At 43.0% G+C, this 19,526-nt stretch overlaps 1 protein-coding gene across 1 annotated transcript in view; it reads left to right on the top strand.

Annotated features, from left to right (window-relative positions):
* The window catches only part of LOC110973443 (uncharacterized), a 76,771-nt gene continuing 57,245 nt past the window's right edge, over positions 1-19,526 (top strand). The window contains exon 1 of the mRNA XM_022224286.2: positions 1-498. The gene's annotated coding sequence lies outside the window, so the exon portion shown is untranslated. The remainder of the gene's footprint in view (positions 499-19,526) is intronic.

Raw genomic sequence — 19,526 nt, 5'->3', positions numbered from 1 at the left:
GGAATTTGACGCGCTATATTCAGTAATCCCTTGGGAGCAGTGTGGAGAAGCGAACCTTCTAAGATTACACCCACCTATGGCAATTCAGAGTCGCTGAGACAGTGAGCAGGTGTGAACGAGCTCCAGGTGACATCCAATCAGCGGATGCGTTAGGTAACCACCAGCCAATCAATGTGCGTGTACCATCGTTAAAACGCACATGACAGGTTTACGCAGGCACCATGGTTGAGCAGACGAAACGGAACTGACTTGTCACATCTAATAGGTCTATCGCCCACCAAACAAATATTAAAGAAATGGAAGAGAGAATCGGTCTCGATTGATTCACGGGAGAACGGCTTAAGGCTGCTACTCGAACAGACGGTACACTTCTTGAGAACGAGCTGGACTTGATGATAGCCAACAAGGACAGCATACACTTGGTACATCTCTACCTACAGCAATTCAACACGCACTGTTGGAGGTTTGAATCAACAGATCTGTAACATCGGTCATTTGGTAAGTTCCTCTTGCAAATGGAAATCATTCCTATTTATTCTGCATATGAAGCCTTACAATGAATGTGAAATTTACCCTCATACAAACAGGAATTTTGACGTAGTCTCGATACTTTCGCTACATGAGTTGGCCGATCCCTCAAGTATCGATTACGTTCACGAAATGCAATCTCTATCGACCTTTAATGCGAAACAAAACCAAGCGAGTTGTTACAAGAAGTCACCGGCTGCCCAAGTCCTCCCGCCCCACTCTAGACCAACAGTCAAATCCGTTTTGCGCTGACATTTCATGCTGAAATGTGTCAAGTTGATGGAAGATGACAACCGTTGAATATGACTCAAGATACTGGGCGGGCGGATGTTCTTTTCCAGACTTTTTTGAAAAGAGGGGCGGTTCTGCAATACCGACAATTAGCGCTTGAATCACAGGCAAAAGTGAAAGGCGAATAAGGAAAACGTTAGTTCAGATTTTGGTATTTCTAGTGGGAAGTTATTCAATGACTGACCATTTTGTTGTTATTTGTAACTTTTAAAAACCAATTTTCCACAAATACAGTGACGGAATAAGTTTCACGTTTGGCAAGGGCAAAGTTGCTCTGTACTCTTGGTAGATTCAAGGCCCACATGCGCTGGAAAAATCGTGAACTTGAGTTCAAGTCTTTAAGTTTGATTTTAAAAAATAATAAAATGAATTTCATGAAACGTTGTCAGTGCAAAAATAAGACTGTAAGCGGCAATTAGATGATACCACTTGGGTCTTCATGAGAAAAAAGGGGAGTTTTCTCCAAGATTTAACCCCAAGTTACATGGTCATAACGCAAAGAAAGGAACCATGGAAACCAAGGACAACAAATCCTCTGCAGGTAACGGTAGTTCTATGGAGTAAATGACCAGGGTTCAAGTCTGATCTTGAGCTACGATTTACCTCGCAGTTTTGTAAAGAGTAAAACTGTGGTTCTTTCGGAAGGGAGATCCTTTATATCCTCGGTTGTTATCGGATGTCTGTTTCGGTATAAGGGGGTAAATGCGGGTCACATTTTGACAGATGGAGTCCTCGGTCCAGATGGACAAAGCTGCGGTACTGCTGTGACTTAACACCATATGATTCTACGAGTTGACTGTCCTGAAATAAAGAACTGACATCCTCGAAATTGGCCGTAGCACCTTAATGAGGCCAGTGTTGCCTCAATAAGAACTGCCTGGTCTCTTATAGAACCGGAAACAAAGCAATGAGGATTAGATTCAAGGCAGAAGATGTCAAACATCTTGCATGCTTGTTGGTGAGTTCAACATGGGCTAACGAGGGAGCGCATGGCCGCCAGCAGGTGTGGACAACCGTGGCCCTCGGGGCTGGTACGCTTGCAATTTGTGGTCCGCAAGCCAGGGTCCGCTGATTGGGATTAGGTGTGAACGATGAAGGTAATACCATCTTCCTGCGGCGGATGTCGGGGTCTTATAATGGTGTCCTTGATTTCAGGCCTAGGCTTGGGGATGAAAAGGGCCAGGGTGTGAAATGGACCTCGGGGGGACTGTGGACCGTTTCTTATCAAGGGTCCATGCATTATATGGTCAAATCCGCCCCATAAATCCTGTCAGTCTTTCACAAGTAATTGTAAATCTCTCTGTACAATGATACGAGACAAGGTATAAGTTGCGATTAGCACTTTGTTGTGTGCGACCCCTGGACTACCAGTTTATGGACGAGTTGTGGATGGTCATACAACAGTTATGACAAATTTCAGGAGGTGTCTTTATGTGGCTGCGCTTGTTGTATCGGTTTGATTGCAGAGGTATCCATGCTCAAGTAATCCGTAACCTCATGAATAGCTTAGGAGGTTCCCTAAATCAGTTTTACCATAGTCATACCGGGAAATTTCTTTTGAGTTGTCGATCTATTATACGGTAGTGAGTAGGTGCTCAATGAAAGGGCAAACATAAACATGGGCATACATACAGAGTGGTTCCGTGTCATCAAAATAAACATGTATGTAACAGTTCGCTCGAGCAGAAATCCTGACAAGCTGATGATGCTAAAAGCCTGGATGCCGATCATTTAGGGAAGTCCCACTCCACTGACATCTTCTTGTTAGTTTTAAAGCCTTTTCCGATCCAAGTTTGATTCTGTGTTATAACCACTAGGTCTATAACAATTTGACTCAAACTATTTAGAGGTAGTATAAAATATTAAAGCTACGACATTGTCCAAACGGTGCAATAGCGTGGCCAACAAATTAGGCAATATTTGAAGTTCGATAGGGAGCACTGCTATCGATCGCGCCCGTAGAAATTTCACTGTGCCTCGTGGGTTGTGGCCAACTCCACCTGCAACCTGCATGCCGCTATCTAGATTGGAGAAAATAGGGAAGAAAATTGACAGACAGGTCCCTGCGAACTCGGGGAAAATTGACCGCATATGGGGAGGAAGACAGCGGAGGAAGTCCCGGGGCACTAGGCTGTCACATCACGGTAAGCTCTCTAGGGCCCGTTGTCACATCAACAAACCTGACGCTTGTCACACCAAGGATTGGTAATGTTTCTCGCTTAGTGAACAAACTATAAAGTGAACATTTTTCTTCTAGAGCCCATGAGACATAGCTGGGTGACCGGTTACCTGATGAAAAATACCAGCATGAATGAATCTGCGCTTGGATGCTTATAGAGATGTAGGAAACCAGAAAATACTTTCTAATTTCTCTTTTCTCTCATAATCGGGTTTTCGGCAAATACATTGGAGAACTGCGCAGGTAAATCGGTCTTTAAGTTGGGAACATCTCTGCTGTCCGAGCACAATTATAAGGTAATAAGTCAGGGCAATTCTAAAAAAAAGGGTTTGCAACTTCAGGCTCAGTCTCGGGACTTAAACTTTGAAGCTAAAAATAATTTCGCTGTATCAGGCTGCATTACTTTTGACCACTTAAGTTTGACCAAAGAGATTTTGTAACATCAGCGGTACAGCTGGGCTTCGTATATGGTGTGTTACTTTTTTAACAACTTTCAATTCGCAAGATCGATGTAGGTTATATGAATTTTTGATGCACAACAAAGCCAACTCGGACAGGATCATCCTTCAACACAAATGAAAACCATCAAACCCGTACAGAATGTTTAATACATATACAGGACGCATTTCCATCAATAATTCAGCCATGTGGTGTGATATCTACGGGCAAGTATATGAGTCTTCAAATTCAAAACATACTCAGCAGAGAAAAGATCTTCAGCTGATAAAAAGAGGGGTCATCGTCAGCCGTTTGAGAATCCAAAATGTGCTTTCTATACTTCATTTTGGCACGGGCGTGTGCCTGCTGCAAACGCTCATTTCTGTGTAGAGATAAAGGGAAAAGCTTTCCTCTTTGTAATAATGACTTATGCATGATTTATCGTTTCGCGTAGAAGAAACTTTTTCAAACAGCAATCACCCATTTCGAGTATTCCAACAGTGCAAGCCCAAAATGAAGCGCATCCAAGGTTATTTGGACGCGCTTGCGAAGTCTGCCCAATCAAAGCCGCCCTACGCGGGCTCACGCGCATGCTTTATTCCCGAATGACCTTGCTTTGTATAATATAAACGTACAAAACTGGCTCATCGTTTGACCTGCCCCGTGAAATCGAAGCTTGCGGCTCTGACGACTTAAGAATTTATCTCTCTTGAAAGTTAAGAATAGTAATAGTGAAAAGTTAAAAAATAATTCGACCTAATGGTCTGATTTGTTAGTTTGAAACTACAGTGAATGACCAAGAAAAGTAAGTTATAGGCCAGTGTTATCTGTGACATAATTATGGTCCGCATCTGTTTCAGTTTAAGTTTAACGAGCATTTATGAATTAATCCTCATCGTCAAAATCAGTATCCTTTTCTTGCTCAACCAAGAAATTGCACGCTTGAATTTTTCATTATTTGTATTCTCAAAAATAGAGCAAGCGATCGAGCCGAGGGACGGAGAGTTGTGAGGGATTGGGTGGATTGACGTTTAGACGTATCAAGCTAGAAGTCTCCCTTATGACTGCCCATTTCCCAGGGATTTTAGTCATCAATCTTTGTCGCCGACGACTCAGCTAAGCTATCGAGATAAATGCAGAGAAAGAGACAGAAAGGGGAAAAGGGTGGCCGTGTAACTGTTTATTTTCTTCGCTACAAAGTGCACACATAAACTCCTTGCAGATCTATGACCGTGAGAGTGGTTGGAGCATGTGCAGTGTAGCTCTCTAGGTATAACCGAGTACTTGCACGCATGCGCAATACTTCGTTTAACATTGTACATGCGGAGGTTCTTAGTAATTGTTTTGAGATTATGGACGGCTGCGCAATGCTTAATCATCCTACACACCATTTCCCCAACTCATTTGTAAACATCTTTGCGTTACTCATCAATCTGTCACTTGCCTCCGACGATCGTGAGAGTTTTCCTTTTTTTCATAAATCTGCCCACATTATACTAACGCAAAATTAGTTTCAAATGGAGCTTTGGGGGAAGCTGAGGATTCGAACAAAGATACACCGGTATAGTCACGTAGTCAGGATATAAGGGGTGGAGTTGTAACACCTGTTTACTCCGTTTATGTTTCCCCTGTGGGCGTTCCTATATCCCCCCATCCATCTTATAGATTGACAGCTGATAACGAACCCCTAGGGTAATTTGAGGTAAGTGGAACACCTAAGCAAAAATTTAGCCCTTGTGATAAAATAGTAAAGTGTTGGATAAAATAAAGCTTTCTTCAATATGCTACAGGTGTTATTGAACTATGTGGTACTTCAGGAGTGAAACGCAAGTTGAAAATGTTGCCTTATTTTGGCCTTTACTGAGACAATTGGCGTAAGTGGTAGAGCCATTTGGGATAAGTTGGACAATCGCAAAAACATGTAAAATATACAGTTTCTATTAAAATTGTTGTTTTAACTTGTTAAATAACAAATTTATATATTTTCACCTCAGAAATATGTGTCTCAGTCATAAATAGGCCTATTTAAACATGTTTAAGTAGAATTACTTCACTCAATCGGGAGAGCGCGCACGAGATCCAAACCTCACACTCAAGACATTTCTAAAATTGATTACTTTTTTCACTTCTCTTCTCGTTCTCGTTTCTGTATCCATCAATCATTTGCATGACAGCCAGTCTGTATGTCGCATCAGTGGGATCAGGGCCCTGCTAAACGATGCCAGACAACCACGTAGCTGTGAAGGGGAAGGGTGGGTACCACGCAACCTACCCATTGAAAGACAAACCCGTTTCACCGCTAGAAATGAAGGGGGAGGGGTCTTAGCCCAAATCAGATCACACGACTGAGTTGTTGTATTGGAAGACGAAGCTTCCGATTGGAGGCTTCTTGAAATTGGAAGAGTCTGGTAGCCGTTACAGGCAAAACACAAGGAGTGATAAATGTCACGGGTCAGGGTTTAGATCGCATTTGGTTCAGCTTGAAGGTGACATACTTACCAAGTACCCAGATCGCCGTGTCTGAAGTTGCCCCGATGTGCCAGAACATGTTACCAATGAAGAAATTCTTGCCCTGATCAGAGAAAACTAGCCCACTGTCACCTAAGCTATAGATACCAGACCGCTTTACATGCCGTAACAGCACTGTTTTTCTATGAATATAAATCGATATGGAAACGTCACGAAAAAAAACACATATTTTGTTTTCATATTACTTTAAATACATAAAACTTCAAAAAGTATTTGAGATAATCAAAGGAAATCAATTTAAACATGCTAATTTGCAGTTTGTGTCCTAGAGATCGAAACTACAATGTAAAAATATTTACTGGAATTAGCACAGAAATAGTAAAACTCACTCCATGTTGACGGCAGTGTATATTTATTCAACACTCCTAAATACCAGTCAATTTGCGTTGGCAGGTCTAACTCAAGCAGTGAGGTAGAGCTTCAACCTACAAATCAATCGACTCCGCACCGGTCAATTAAACGCGCTTGTTTCTCGCACCTCCGTAAATTAATTCTTTTCCATTTCGAAACCGACCTAGGCCTACGTGTGGTCTGGTTGTTTTTTCAGTGGCAATATTTCAAGACTCCATCCTCCATACCGCCCAAATTGCCACGGCCTGCTGTTGCCGCTTCCGCTATTACCTGAAGTTTTGCAACTTCAGTCGAAAATGGTAGATTTGAGAATTTCTTTTATTGAAATAATGATTTCCACAATTAACATGAAAGAGAATGAGTTTTAGAAACAGAAAACGCGAACACAAGGACATAGCCTAAATGATGACTTCGAGAACCAAGTTCAGTGTTTACAAATACATACATGTTCTCTGTGGGATTGGGTGTGCGTGTATGTATTGCATATTAATTTTTCTTATACAATTTAGCCTTTGACTCAGAGTGATTTATAAACTTGTGGCCCCAATTTTTTTTTGAATTTTGCCAATTTAATCCTCCGAGATACAGAATAATTTTCATTGAGGGACATCATGTGATTTTTTAAAACTGTCAAAAGCAGATTGACCGTTGTGTTTTCGGTTAGTGTTTAAACATATAATCCTTTTCAATAATGATATTTATGATCTTGTAATTAAATCACTTTCGGTCGGTTCACGTAAGCCACAGTTATTAAACCTAGAGCCTAGGAAATACCAGATGGGCATATAAAGTCAACTCTAGATCAATTTGGACATTACTTGAAAGTTTTACAAGCCTAGAACACCCCAGAATGTCATAGCTATCTCTCAGTCTCATTGGGTTCCAGTTCTGCGGACAATGTTTTCCTGGCACTCTTGCCTTCCTCCGTCGCGCTTGGCCCGTCCCCTGCTGTCGTGTCTTCCGGGTATGTTTCGCCACATCGGCCGGTCATTAGGCTCGCGGTAGGACCCGGCTAGGAGACTTGTAGCGGTGAGGGCCGTCATGCTGTGATGACGGGCCCAATGATGGGGCCCTGGACGGGCTGAGACAAGCCAGCCGGCGGCAGAGTACTGGGGCAATCAGCCGCTGGCAAGATGCCCGAATCTCTGGTAAAGCAACCGGCAATAGCATGGTCGCAACAGTATTAAATGTCGCAGAGCTAACACTGAAACCCTGTTAGTTGAACGTAAATACAAATATATATAAAAGCACAAAAATTAATATAAACGAGCAACAAATGAAACTAGTATTGAAGTAATGCAATAACATGTTCATGTGTTTGCGCTGTTTTTTAACTATAAGTTCATATCTTTCTCACATCTTTAAATCACATGCAGCAGTACCATTACACGTCTACGTGTCCGTCTTGTAATTTCCATGCATCAAAATGTATCGGACTTATAACTGTTATATTTAATTGTGCTTTCGGAAAACACAGTTTAACTTTTTTCTGTAGTTAGTTGGTCTGATTTGTAATTAAGTACAAAACAGCGTCAAAATGTTGTTGATTAAACTAAGACTTGGAAAACAAAACACATTGAAATCTATCTTATACATGCTAGTGAGCTTGCACGTGAAGTCCCTCATGGATCACTCGTCCCGATAAAAGTGCATTTCATATTACAAATCACGCTGGGTAAACATGCCAGGTATTACAAACTGAAGTTGCCTTCATTAAAGCCAAAGCCTGGACTCTCGGCTAACTCTAATCCTCAATTCATTCCGGTCAACGCTTGGTATGTCCATGCATGTCACTATATACTGCGACAATGTTGGGAGCAGACTCGCTACGAATTACAAGGTCTTGGCTCGACTTTTTTTTCCATCAAGAATTTTGCGGAGAAACTGTTCTCCACCATCCCCCCATAAAAACCAAAGAGCATTATAGTCCTCCGTCATAAAGGGTGCACAGATGTGTGAACTCCCATCTTCAGAAGTCACTTTTGATGAGAACGATTGAAATGAAAACTGTGTTGAAAGGGAGAGGAAATCACCGATGAATGTGAAGGTCGCCCTCTGTCGAACATCACACAGCACTGACTGCAGGAGTAAAGGAACGAACCAAGCAACAAACTAAACCTTAACACAAAGTTATTTTCAAGCTTGTAAGGTACGCCTTCAAGTTTCAACGCAGAATTAAATTTGATTTTCCATTTTAGACTTGGACCACTTGTAGGTCAGTTTGACAGACAACGTCTACTCCACAGATAACTCAGATCAGACCGCAACTATCTCGACCATAATTCAAGCTGTAAATCAAAATGGGCAATAATCGAAACAGACAAGGCCATCCGTCACAATGAGATGCCACGGGAACGTACATCCGTGGCCAGCGAAACAAGGTCCAGGTGAAGAGGGAAATTCCTGACACTTCCCCGGCCGGAGTTTAATGAGGAGACGCTTGTTTATTTCCCGGGCCGTCACAATTATTTCAGGGTCTGTACTTGCTTCTTCATTATTAATCAATTTGTCTCATCACCCGCCATCAACATCACCGGGAGGAGGGCTTTGGTGATCGCCAAAAGGACCAAGAAACTTGTTCATGACGACGGGCAATCACCTGGGAGTTGGTGTAGCGAAGCGGAGGTGCGATGACCCGGTGGCCTTGCACGGTTGAAATGGCCCCCTCTCTTCATCTGCTGTTTGGGTCCGTTGCTCCTACATCCTCTCCTTGGAAGATGTTGCTGAGGTTGAACACACTCCAGGTTGATGACCGCAGATCTTGCTTAAAGGGTGCTGTCAACTTACAGCTGGCAACGAGAGGTACAGTCGTCTCGATTCAACAAATCCAAAAGGAGGTTGCACGTTTTACGTACAAAAATCACACATCCCTACTTTTCTCTTCCGATAAACGCCCACGAAGTCGATATAGTTGACGTGGTGATGATTCGCACAGACAACAGGAGGCCTTTACGCATAACGATGTTACACGCGTAACAGGCTAATTTGCAGACACACCTAGTAAATTGTTACCTCTCTATCAAATTAGCCTCGTGGAGTGTTAAACGGACCATGACACTCACCGTCTTTATGTTTCGTCTTCACGTATAACTGATTCTTTGACGAACAGTTTCCGATCGCACATAGCCATAACTGATTAGTTGTCGCTATTATTAACAGTCATGATGACTACTTTTGATGGTTCCTTTTGGCATCACAGTGAATTCAGCTGTGTCTGATGGTGATGGTTGTATGTAAGGTTGACGACCGGGCTCGTGTGTCAAAAGGCCTTGTAAAACTCGTTGCAACATTCCTTTGTTTAAATGACATGCAATTGACAAACAGATGTAAGACACATGGGGTTGACGACCGAAAAAAAGTAGTTGATGAGGTCACACAAAACGTTTATGTTTGTCACAAAAAAGTCTGATAAGACGAAGACCAAGATGCTAAGGTATATGTTACACAAAGCCGAATAGCCAGTTAAATGCAATGAACTCGCAAGGTGGCGCTCTTCATACGCTATCAACTTCCGACCTAGTAGCCCGGCCTCTGCCACATACCGAACTCCCTGTCATCAATCAGACGTATTTTTTATTGTCTTAATGTAGATGTCATCCTCACCTCCCGGCAAGTTGAACAGGTGATGACAGCTTAGCGTTAGCACCTTCTTGGAGAGACCATGGTTCCATCTTGTCCGTCGCAGGCAACAATGACATTAAATATTTTCGAGACAAGTGGCGCATCTACATTGGACCTATCATAAACACACATTCAGAATAATTTGAAGTATCAATTCATCACGATAAGAGATCATGTAGGCTTGGTAGAATTTATTACTGGTAACATATGTACAAGGAAATGTGTTACTGTTGTATTTTTCCTGGTGTTTTTGACGGAATTGACTGGGGAGGAACACCAAACTTGAATACTGAAGATTACGGAAAATCGTCAGTGTTGATGCAGTTATTGACAAATGCACCAATCAGGCTACATTCTTAACAATTCAATTCCTGTGTATTTCTACTCTTCTCTGAAGAATATAAAAGAGGGGAATCTAGAAGAGGAATAACGAGCTGGGCCCTATCCCTGTGAGCCGATACACCAGTAAACAATGTAATCATTCCTCTCAGTATTACACATGCTTTGTGTAGCCAACCCATTTTTCTTACTGTTTGGTACTTGAAGATACCTAACAGAAGTGGAGTTAGTCAGGGTATCAATATCACCATGCTGCCTGGGGGATGTCAGGCCTTGGTAGTACTTGATGCCTCTGGATATTGCCCAAAGGCAAGTAATTATCGTCCCCAGGGCAAGCTGTAAAATATATGGGGGGTCTTGTATAGAGGTATTACAGCTGGTTCTCGTGACCCGTAAAAATTATACACCTCCCCCCCTCCCAAATCCGGTCCACTCGCTCGTCTTGACAAGTCAACAACAGCCGTGGGTGAAGCCCCCGCCAAGTTTTCTTGATATCTGTGACTATTTGTCAACGGGGGTCATTTTTCATCTTCACGTTGGCCTAAGAGTCCATTAATCCTGGTTGGGCTGGTTGCTTTTAGTGAGTATGACGACAGGTGACGCGCATGCGTGAAGACAACCGCTGAAGAGTTGACCGGTTTTCAACCATCCATGGTCGTTCTCAAAAGAGCCGGCTGCTGGAAATCAATTAGAGAACAAGGACACTTTGAACTTGAAAGAGGAAGTGCAAGGAGATGACGAAGAACCATGGAAAGTTGGATACTAGAGTTTAGAAACGGTCAGAAGTATTAACAAGAGCTTGGAAACAAGGACGGACTGGAGGAAAACGAGACAACGCAGTCCTATCCAGTACCAGCGCTTTGCACATGATGAGTGTAAAAGCTCTGAGTGCATACAAATCATAAAGATTGATACAAATTTCATATCGAGCTTTGAGGTGACTTCCAGACTCTGCTTAATCTGATAGCTGAATGATTGCGCACAGTATACTAATATCGTCAAGATTCATTCCTAAATTCGGTCAGCACCACTTATACTTGGTCAATCCATATGAACTTCCTAATTACCATACCCCCGTTTCAATGCCTAACAGCACAGGACAAAGTCTGGTTGTTGTGGGTTCTTTGCGGGTTTGGTAATCACGACTCGTAATGTCAGCTCAAGACTCCCTGAACGTGCCAAGAAAGGGGTTAGCAATGCTTGAAATTTGCCCCGAGTACTAGGATATTTTTATCTGCCAGCTCCAAACGATTCTAACAGCTGGTTTTGGCGGGCCCGTGCTAGCGACAGGACGCCCCAAGTTCAAAAGTGTGAGCGGCATTTGCGCGGCACAATTCCTTTGGGGCGTATCAGTGCCGCGTTACGGCAGGCCGTATTTCAAGTCTCACAAATCTGGACCATCTATAAAATGTTGCGAATTACTGGTAAACAAAAAAAATTCAGAGAAGTTAAAAAAATAGGAGGAGGGAGTTTGGCTTTGTACTTTCCCCTTTTAAAGGCTGACGAGGGATTTGGAGATGTCATAAATGCATTTCTGGGCGGGAGAGGGATTTTTACGCATTAATCAAAAGTGGTATTTACGATCAGAGTAAGCGAAAGAGCTACCATATAATGGTGGCAGGAAAAGAGACGAGTAACAGATCGTCTGCGACCAGACAGATGTTAGATTCATTTATCTTTGACCGATTCCAAGATAGGTAGACGATGATGTCACGATCACATTTCACAAGCGAAATATTTGAACCCCGGTGTTTAAAACAACCGACAATCCAATCGTCCAACAACATATATCTTGGCCTGGAGTGTCACTTTGAAAGGTCAGGCGCTGATAACATTCATGTCCTCAACTCAGTGTTATGCAAGGATGCAAAAACAGTGCGTGGAAAGGATGTTATATTGTAAAGAAACAAATGATAGTAACATTTAACTTGATTCATGAACGATTTGCGCTCCAAGCAAGTTGGAAAACTGGAAAGTATTCTTGTAAATACGTGAATTTCCTGACAACACATTTACAGCGGTTACTGCGCTTGCATCAAATGGACATTTTCTAGACTCTTGGTACATGTACTACGCTGTATTGGGCTGCAAAGGATTATAAATGGGTCTAAAGTAAAACCGCACACTTACAACCTCAGTTCCATTAGGAATGTGGCTAAAAACGCCTCAAAGGTGTATTTTCAGCCACAGATGACACACTTTTACAAAAATTGCACTCTCATCCAAGCTCGCACAGTCCTTCAAATTGTGTTAAATTGACCATTTGAGGGGTCAAATTAAACAACCTCAACAACCCCGAGTGACCACAATTTCTGGATTTCACACGTTTTAGCTGGAGAATTTCGTCGGTGCACTCAAAGACCTATTCCGACAACCTAGGCTCAAACAGCGGCTTTGGGGGTTTGATTCAAGCACGTTCGTTTCTCCCCTCAGATTCTGTTGATTTCTGCGGTTAAGGGCTGGTCTCAAATTGCCCGAATTAACCTGGTCAATCAAAAAATACAAGCACAGTTACGGGTTGTTAATTTCATTGGACGTGATGAAGATTGCATTCAAAGTTTGAGTTGTCCAATTACGTTGTCCGTGCGCCTATACTCTTCCACTCTGGGAAACAAACTAGGAAAACAGACACCTTGACTGTCATGTGTCATACCGAGATGTATGCAGAACTACCCAGTGGTATCCCTCCGACGTAATCCTGCATAGCACGAAATCTATCCGCTCTGAACTGTTCAGATAGAGCTGCCTGAAAAGTAGGCCTTAAGGATGTGGATTTCAAAGGCGACTGGAGTGTCGGCGCGCGTAAGCTTAAGTTACGCCTGCTGAGTTTACCGACGGCAACTAACTGCGCATGCCGGTAAAAATGTTTTATGACTTGCGCCGTGACATTGTGTAGGTACGGATGTATAGGGCACGCTTATTGAAGCAGATGAGAACACTTTATGGTCGACTTTTATTTGACTGATTTACGACTCGGCAATTAATGTCGGCGAAATGCAATACCTGAATGACCAAGGTCTTGATGAGAAGTGATTAAATTCGGCAGGGAAGAGGGACAGATGGACCCACCACAAGTTACACAAATACAAAAATTCACGCCAAGTACACAGAAAAGAATCCTTTTATTGTAATCAGAAATCAGTAAGTCTGAGCAGCAAGTCGACCCGGAAGAAAAAGTAGTAATACACTTGGAGCTCAGAGATGCAGCAATATAGAAGGAACGAAATGATTATTGTTTAGCAGGGCTTCTTATATCTATTTCACAACTGAGTGAGCCCAGTATCATACGGGCTCACTTTTACAGTTTAAGGGGTATAGTAATTGGTGTCGGTTCATCCCATGACAAATTGAGGCATATTGAAATTTCAAGCAAAGGGGTTGTAATTTGGGTATCAGGAAAGGTAGTAGATTTTGTTTCTTTCCCGGGACCAAGTCTGGTGCCAACAACCCCATCCCCTTTGCGAGTCACATACGCAAAGATAGATGTACATGTACATGTACACTTGATGACCGTGACTACACCGTGGACGATTCGTAAGGCTGCAAGTAAGGTTTTTGTGGATACAGCAGCATATCTGTGTCACAAAACCACAAAGAGGAAGAAAAAACTCGTCGTCACTGTTATGAACAGTGAATGTCCTGGTGTCAGTTTCACTTGATGTCGGTCTTATCAACACCTCGATCGGTGTGCAAAAGCCTTGACCCAGGAGGAGTTCAGTGTGTAAAATCCACTGACGCTGATATACAGACCTAGTGACGGTGTGGGCCCACTTGTTACGAGATGATGACCAGTCCTGACACGAGTCTCGAGTTGTCTCGGTGCGCCTTTAATTGGTAGCCATGCCCCCAGTTTTCATCGTCACCCTAGATCTGCCACTGACAATAATGCTGATATCTCCCCATACAGCAAGGAAACAGTTCTAACCTGCTTTACATACGGCGCGGCGGGCATATCGCCACTCCGACTGTTACAATTTTTCATCAATATTGACTTGTCAAGGGCAAGACTGGTATAAACGCCCCTATATAGTTGCACGTCTGTGAACGACTCCTGCATTTTGACGTCAATTGTTCCCACGCTATTGCTTTTCATTAGTGCTTCTTCTAGTTCCTCTCGGCTCCTGACTAAAATATATAAGATATGGAAATATTAGAAAAAGCCTTAAAACACGACGTTAAGATTGTGACACTAACGCCTTGATTATAGGCCAAATTACTTCATGATCATTCAAGTTTTTAATATTTTACGCCTGTAGCGTAAATTATTCCCAGGGAGAAATTGTGAGTACATGGAGTCGGATAAAACGTTACAGAAGAGCAGTGTAGGCCTACGAGTTCGATGGATGAGGTGGAGAAGTACACGTATCTCGACAGCCCCTCGAATCCACCTGTTGCAGATTTAACACTAATTACATTGTATCGCCAGAGAAAACAACAAAGTAGCATTTAAAGCCAGGGTCTGAAATTGATCAGGTATCAGCAGACATATCTTGAATCTAGAGGTTGAATCCTACTCGAAAGCATGAGTGGATTATTCCTTCAAGACGGACGCAAATCCTACATGCTGCTGTGACAACATAGCAAGGGCTGGGGTCCACTTTTTGGTTTGGAACCCCCCCCCCCGTCTCTGGTCAGGCTACGGACCTGCGTATCATGTCTTTTGCATATACGAACATTTCGTTATTCTTCATCAACAGTGCGAATTACAAGGCTCGTGAGCAGCCGACGCGGCAGGTTCAACCTTTGATGGATCGGTTGTCTTAGATACAAACCATGACCAACAACAATTTTGACTGGCGATTTCCTTACAGATAGTTTTACTAGGGAGAATTTTGGAATTTTGAGCATAATCACTTGCGACTATGATCAATTGATGCGGTGGGGATCAGGCGAAAAGTCAGCTATGAATCTATTCCAGAGCTGAAATGAAATCACCTCCGCCCTGAGCAGACACCCAGAACAGGCGCGAGACCATACCCGTACCCAAGCCAGACCTGTCAGGATACAACTCGCGGATTATCTACCCGAGCCGACTGGTTTTCGTTGCTGGCCTAACTCAGATCGACACCGTTTTCCTTGATACAGTCACATCCGGCAATCGCACACGGCAATAATCTTTTCCTATAAACTCGTTAAACTCTCGTACCAGTCTTTGTTTTTAAAGGGAGTGTCCAGTAATAGTGTAATTCGACAACCACAATTAGAAGCCATTAGTGCGGTGATGCAACGCTCGTGGACAGGTGGTACGCACGCGTTACATACCTGTTCGACCAATAAGGTGTCGTGATTTGCCAAATGCACGCGCGCGTCAAGCTGAAGCATGTGTGTGGGAGTGCGGTGCCACCGCAGTTGTGGCGTCTAAACAGAATAGTCTATACTCGATTTCATCCTGGGAAAGAAATGAACGAACCGTTCACTTTTTGGTAGGAACAATTTTGGAAAACAGAGTTCCAGATCCACAATGCTTTATTTCAAGACCAATCTTCATAATGTTTACTTAAAGGTCTTAATTCAAGTCTACTCTGGACAACCCATCAGAAATGTTCAGACCCACCTGAGTTGGGCACAATGTCTATACCTGTAATCTATGCCATGTCATCACTATAGGCCTTTGTCCCAAACAAATAAACTAAGATTCAAGATTCAGTGAAAGAAGGAGTTTGGGCACACTTCGAATGTTTCTTCACTTTAAGGTGATATCTACAGTCCCGGGCCCATTTGGTTTTGATTATCAAACTGTGCTGCTTCTTTGCACCTGATCGGTATCATTTTACAGATTTGTTGGAAGGCATATGTGGGAGGAGTCGTATATATCTCTTCGGGGCGGAAATATGACACCCAATGATCATATGGAATTTATTATTAGTGTCGTTCCTGCCGTAATCGATGTCACAAAAAGCTGGCTTCAACTTCAGGTTAGACGGTCATCGGTGTTGGAGAATGAGGCGTATTGATGCCTGTGACAAGATGTGGGTGTGGTCGGAGACAGGGTGAAGGAGGGAGGGATGGCTGTATCTGTTCAATTGGCTCTTGTCGAGAGTGACGCAACCCACTGTTGGGTTACTTATGTCATGTCGTCCTTGGATTAACAGACACGAATCTAGAGCAGTTGTGGTTTAAGATCAACGACCCATCAGACACTTTCCACGACTGGTATGTCTTTTAATTCTAATGCATAAATCAAGTGACTTGAGGTTCATCCAACGGATTCATGTCACTCATCAATGAATACCTTTTACCTCCACAATGCGAGTTGGGAAAGTACTCTCATTTCGATCTTTGTTGGATCTGACTCGGAAACAATACCAAACATGAATACACATTACACCGTGGCAACAGCAGAATGGCAACCGATGACGTCGTCGATCAGTCACAGATAATGGACGGTGACATACATGTACATGTAAATGTGTACGTCTAGCTAATCGGTATGTCGACTCACACCGTGCAAGACTGTCTTTCCTCCATGGTTGTATCAAGCGGGTTCCCCAGCTACAAACCTTGACTCACGGACTGGTGTTTTGTCCTGAACTTATCTAGTTCCCAGTCTTCCCTGGCTCTCTCTCTCTCTCTCTCTGCACCAAGTTCTCAGTCCCTTGAGTACACAGCCTCATCTTTCACCAAAAGCCAGGAAGTACTCAAACACATGAGTTTTCCATTTGGCTGTGATTGCAGCCAGGTATGTAGGCCCGTATTACTAACCCGTCAAGTGTCGCGGTCCTCTCGCTGAAGCCTAGCGCTTCAATTTGCCCTTTGTTCCGCTCCAAGTGGTGATGACGAATTGTCTTTATACGTCGATCGCGAGAGGGCGTTTTGTGACTGTTACGACCTCTCTGTTTATGGACAAATCGACACCGAACTGAGACCTACTTCGAACAACCTGGGAATGGGTTGCAGGAAAACAGTGTACACTCAGAAACAAGTCACTTATAAATCGAGTGAATATCATTTTTAAAAAAGAGGCCCATGGAGATTTTCATACTTATTTGGAAAAGCGCCCCCTCTTGGTTCACCCCTGCTGCTTCATTTGTGAATGCAAGTTAAAGCTAAAACAAAGTAAAGCTAATCATAATCACCATTGAAGTTCATCACCATGACTCCTATCTAAATTGAGTTATGGTTACGAAAACGGGTCAGTTGCGTAAATGTTACATAAATGACTCGTTGTACAAACTGTCTTCGTCATTTAAACCACAAATCTGTCAGCAGCTATGCCTGCCAAAAACCAAGCACACTTGATGATGATGGAAACTTTTTATAAAAAGATTGAAAAACTTGCGATCTAAAGCTAACCTTGCAGGGAACCGTTTAGAAAAGGGGAAATTTTGATTGGAAGTTTAATTGGCCTATCGATCAAAACGCTTTGGAGGCTGGGGGAGGGAGTATCACCCGCCCATCATTCTCCGGCTTAGGCCTTAGGGAAGAATGCGTCTTGTCGTCCCAAGACGTTATCCTCACCCTTCCTTTTACTCAAAAGAAACTTCATGAAACACAACGTACTTTGTAACTCCAATCAGATTGGCATTAATTTGAACCATAGCTCAGTCTTCTCCACGTCTTACAGAGGCGGAAAGGTAGTTATTATTTCTGTTCCTTTGGAAAATAGAAATGAAAAGTTGTGTGGTTGACTAGTAAGTGAGTGCAGCCGATATCAAGGTACATGTACATGGGCAGCCGCTTCTTAAAGCTGGTTTGGGATGTAGGGGGTTGTACAAGAAGCTCCCTTGTCACATTTCTTCCAACCTTCGCCTCAGGTCATTTGATTTCCCCTGGCCAGACTACTGCAGTCTGTCCGTAATAGCTCGCGTACTATATCAACGCTAACAATACTATATTCAGTGTTGAACGGCATTGATGCTGAGTCTGTGTGTACAATAGTTCATACGCACTCCTTGAACACGTATCGGGTCACGCCCCACGGACTGACTTCCCATAAAGTGCTGATGGTTCAGTGATTCATCCGTTCTCAAGAAAGAGAGAACCAGGTCGGTTGCCTTTTCCGGCTAAGAATCACTCGCACGAGGGAAGACAAAACCTGGTAGCCTGGAACAAAGAGCCAAGAACCACCTCACGTGACAGGGCTAGTTTGACCAATTAAATGTGACGGATGAAATCGTATGCTGCATTGGGAAGAAGCTGGCCCAACAACCAGTCAACGGTATCGCTTATATGGCTCAAATTCAACGTGTAACACAACATAACAATTTCATTTGTCCCTAAGTTTATCTCCGAACTAGTGGTTGAAAGTATACAAACATGATTGCAGATGGTGACCCCTACCAGGTACTTACCTTTTAATATGATTAGCCCTTCATGTTGACTCGGTCGCTACATACCAACAACCAAGTTCTTACAGTCGCACAAATCGATCATTCTTTTCAAAGAAATTAACCAAGACCAGTTTTCCGTCAGAAGTAGAAGCAACTTAACGGTACAGTCTTCAACAAATTTCGTCAAGTAATCCACTACAACTCTCATCCTTATATTCACAGAAGTTCTGGTCATTATGGTGGCCTGTGGAGGGTACATCGCTAATTATCAATGTTTGCGACCAAATTTACGACCCGCTCTTCAGTCACGAATATTGACGCCAATATTCACGACCAAATTCACGACTCGCTCTTTAGGCCTAATCGCGAAAATTGACGTCAATAGTTTGGACCTAATTCACGACTCGTTGTATCGTTGGTCTCAAATATTGCTACGATTTTTTTCCAGCAATCTGGGCCCAAATGAAATGTTCACGCGCACGCGCAATGACCTACATTTTTCGGCTTGATCTCAAGTCGTTATTCAGCTGGGCAGTTTTGGCACAACGCTAAAAAGCAATTGCTATGTCTATAGCCGGGGAACTTGTCTCTCTCCCTGGCTTGCTGGGAAAAACATTCGCGGCAATATCTACGACCGGAGATACAACGAGTGAATTTGGTCGCAAATATTGACGTCAATATTGACGATTGGCGATGTCCCTCCAGGGCCACCATACTTCATACCTACTTACTGATGAAAATACCACCAGCTATGTGGTGCGGTGACGCCTTGAAAACCACAAATTCACAATGGCAGGCTCAAACAACAGAAAGTTATGTACTATCATTTTTAACTCCATTTAACGCCACGAGCAACACTAAGCAAAACAACGTGCCGGAATGAAAGTACACGTACTATCGGTAGTTATGAATGCGCTGTTTGACGAATACTGTAATGAATTTGTAGTCGGGCTCATTCTAAAGTAAAGCCATTCAACTGT

The sequence above is a fragment of the Acanthaster planci genome, linkage group LG17, assembly GCF_054643075.1.
Source record: "Acanthaster planci isolate LZ-2023a linkage group LG17, COTS_SCS, whole genome shotgun sequence".
NCBI lineage: Eukaryota > Metazoa > Echinodermata > Asteroidea > Valvatida > Acanthasteridae > Acanthaster > Acanthaster planci.
The sequence above is the reverse complement of the archived record's forward strand: the minus strand, read 5'-3'. Positions and strand labels throughout refer to the sequence as shown.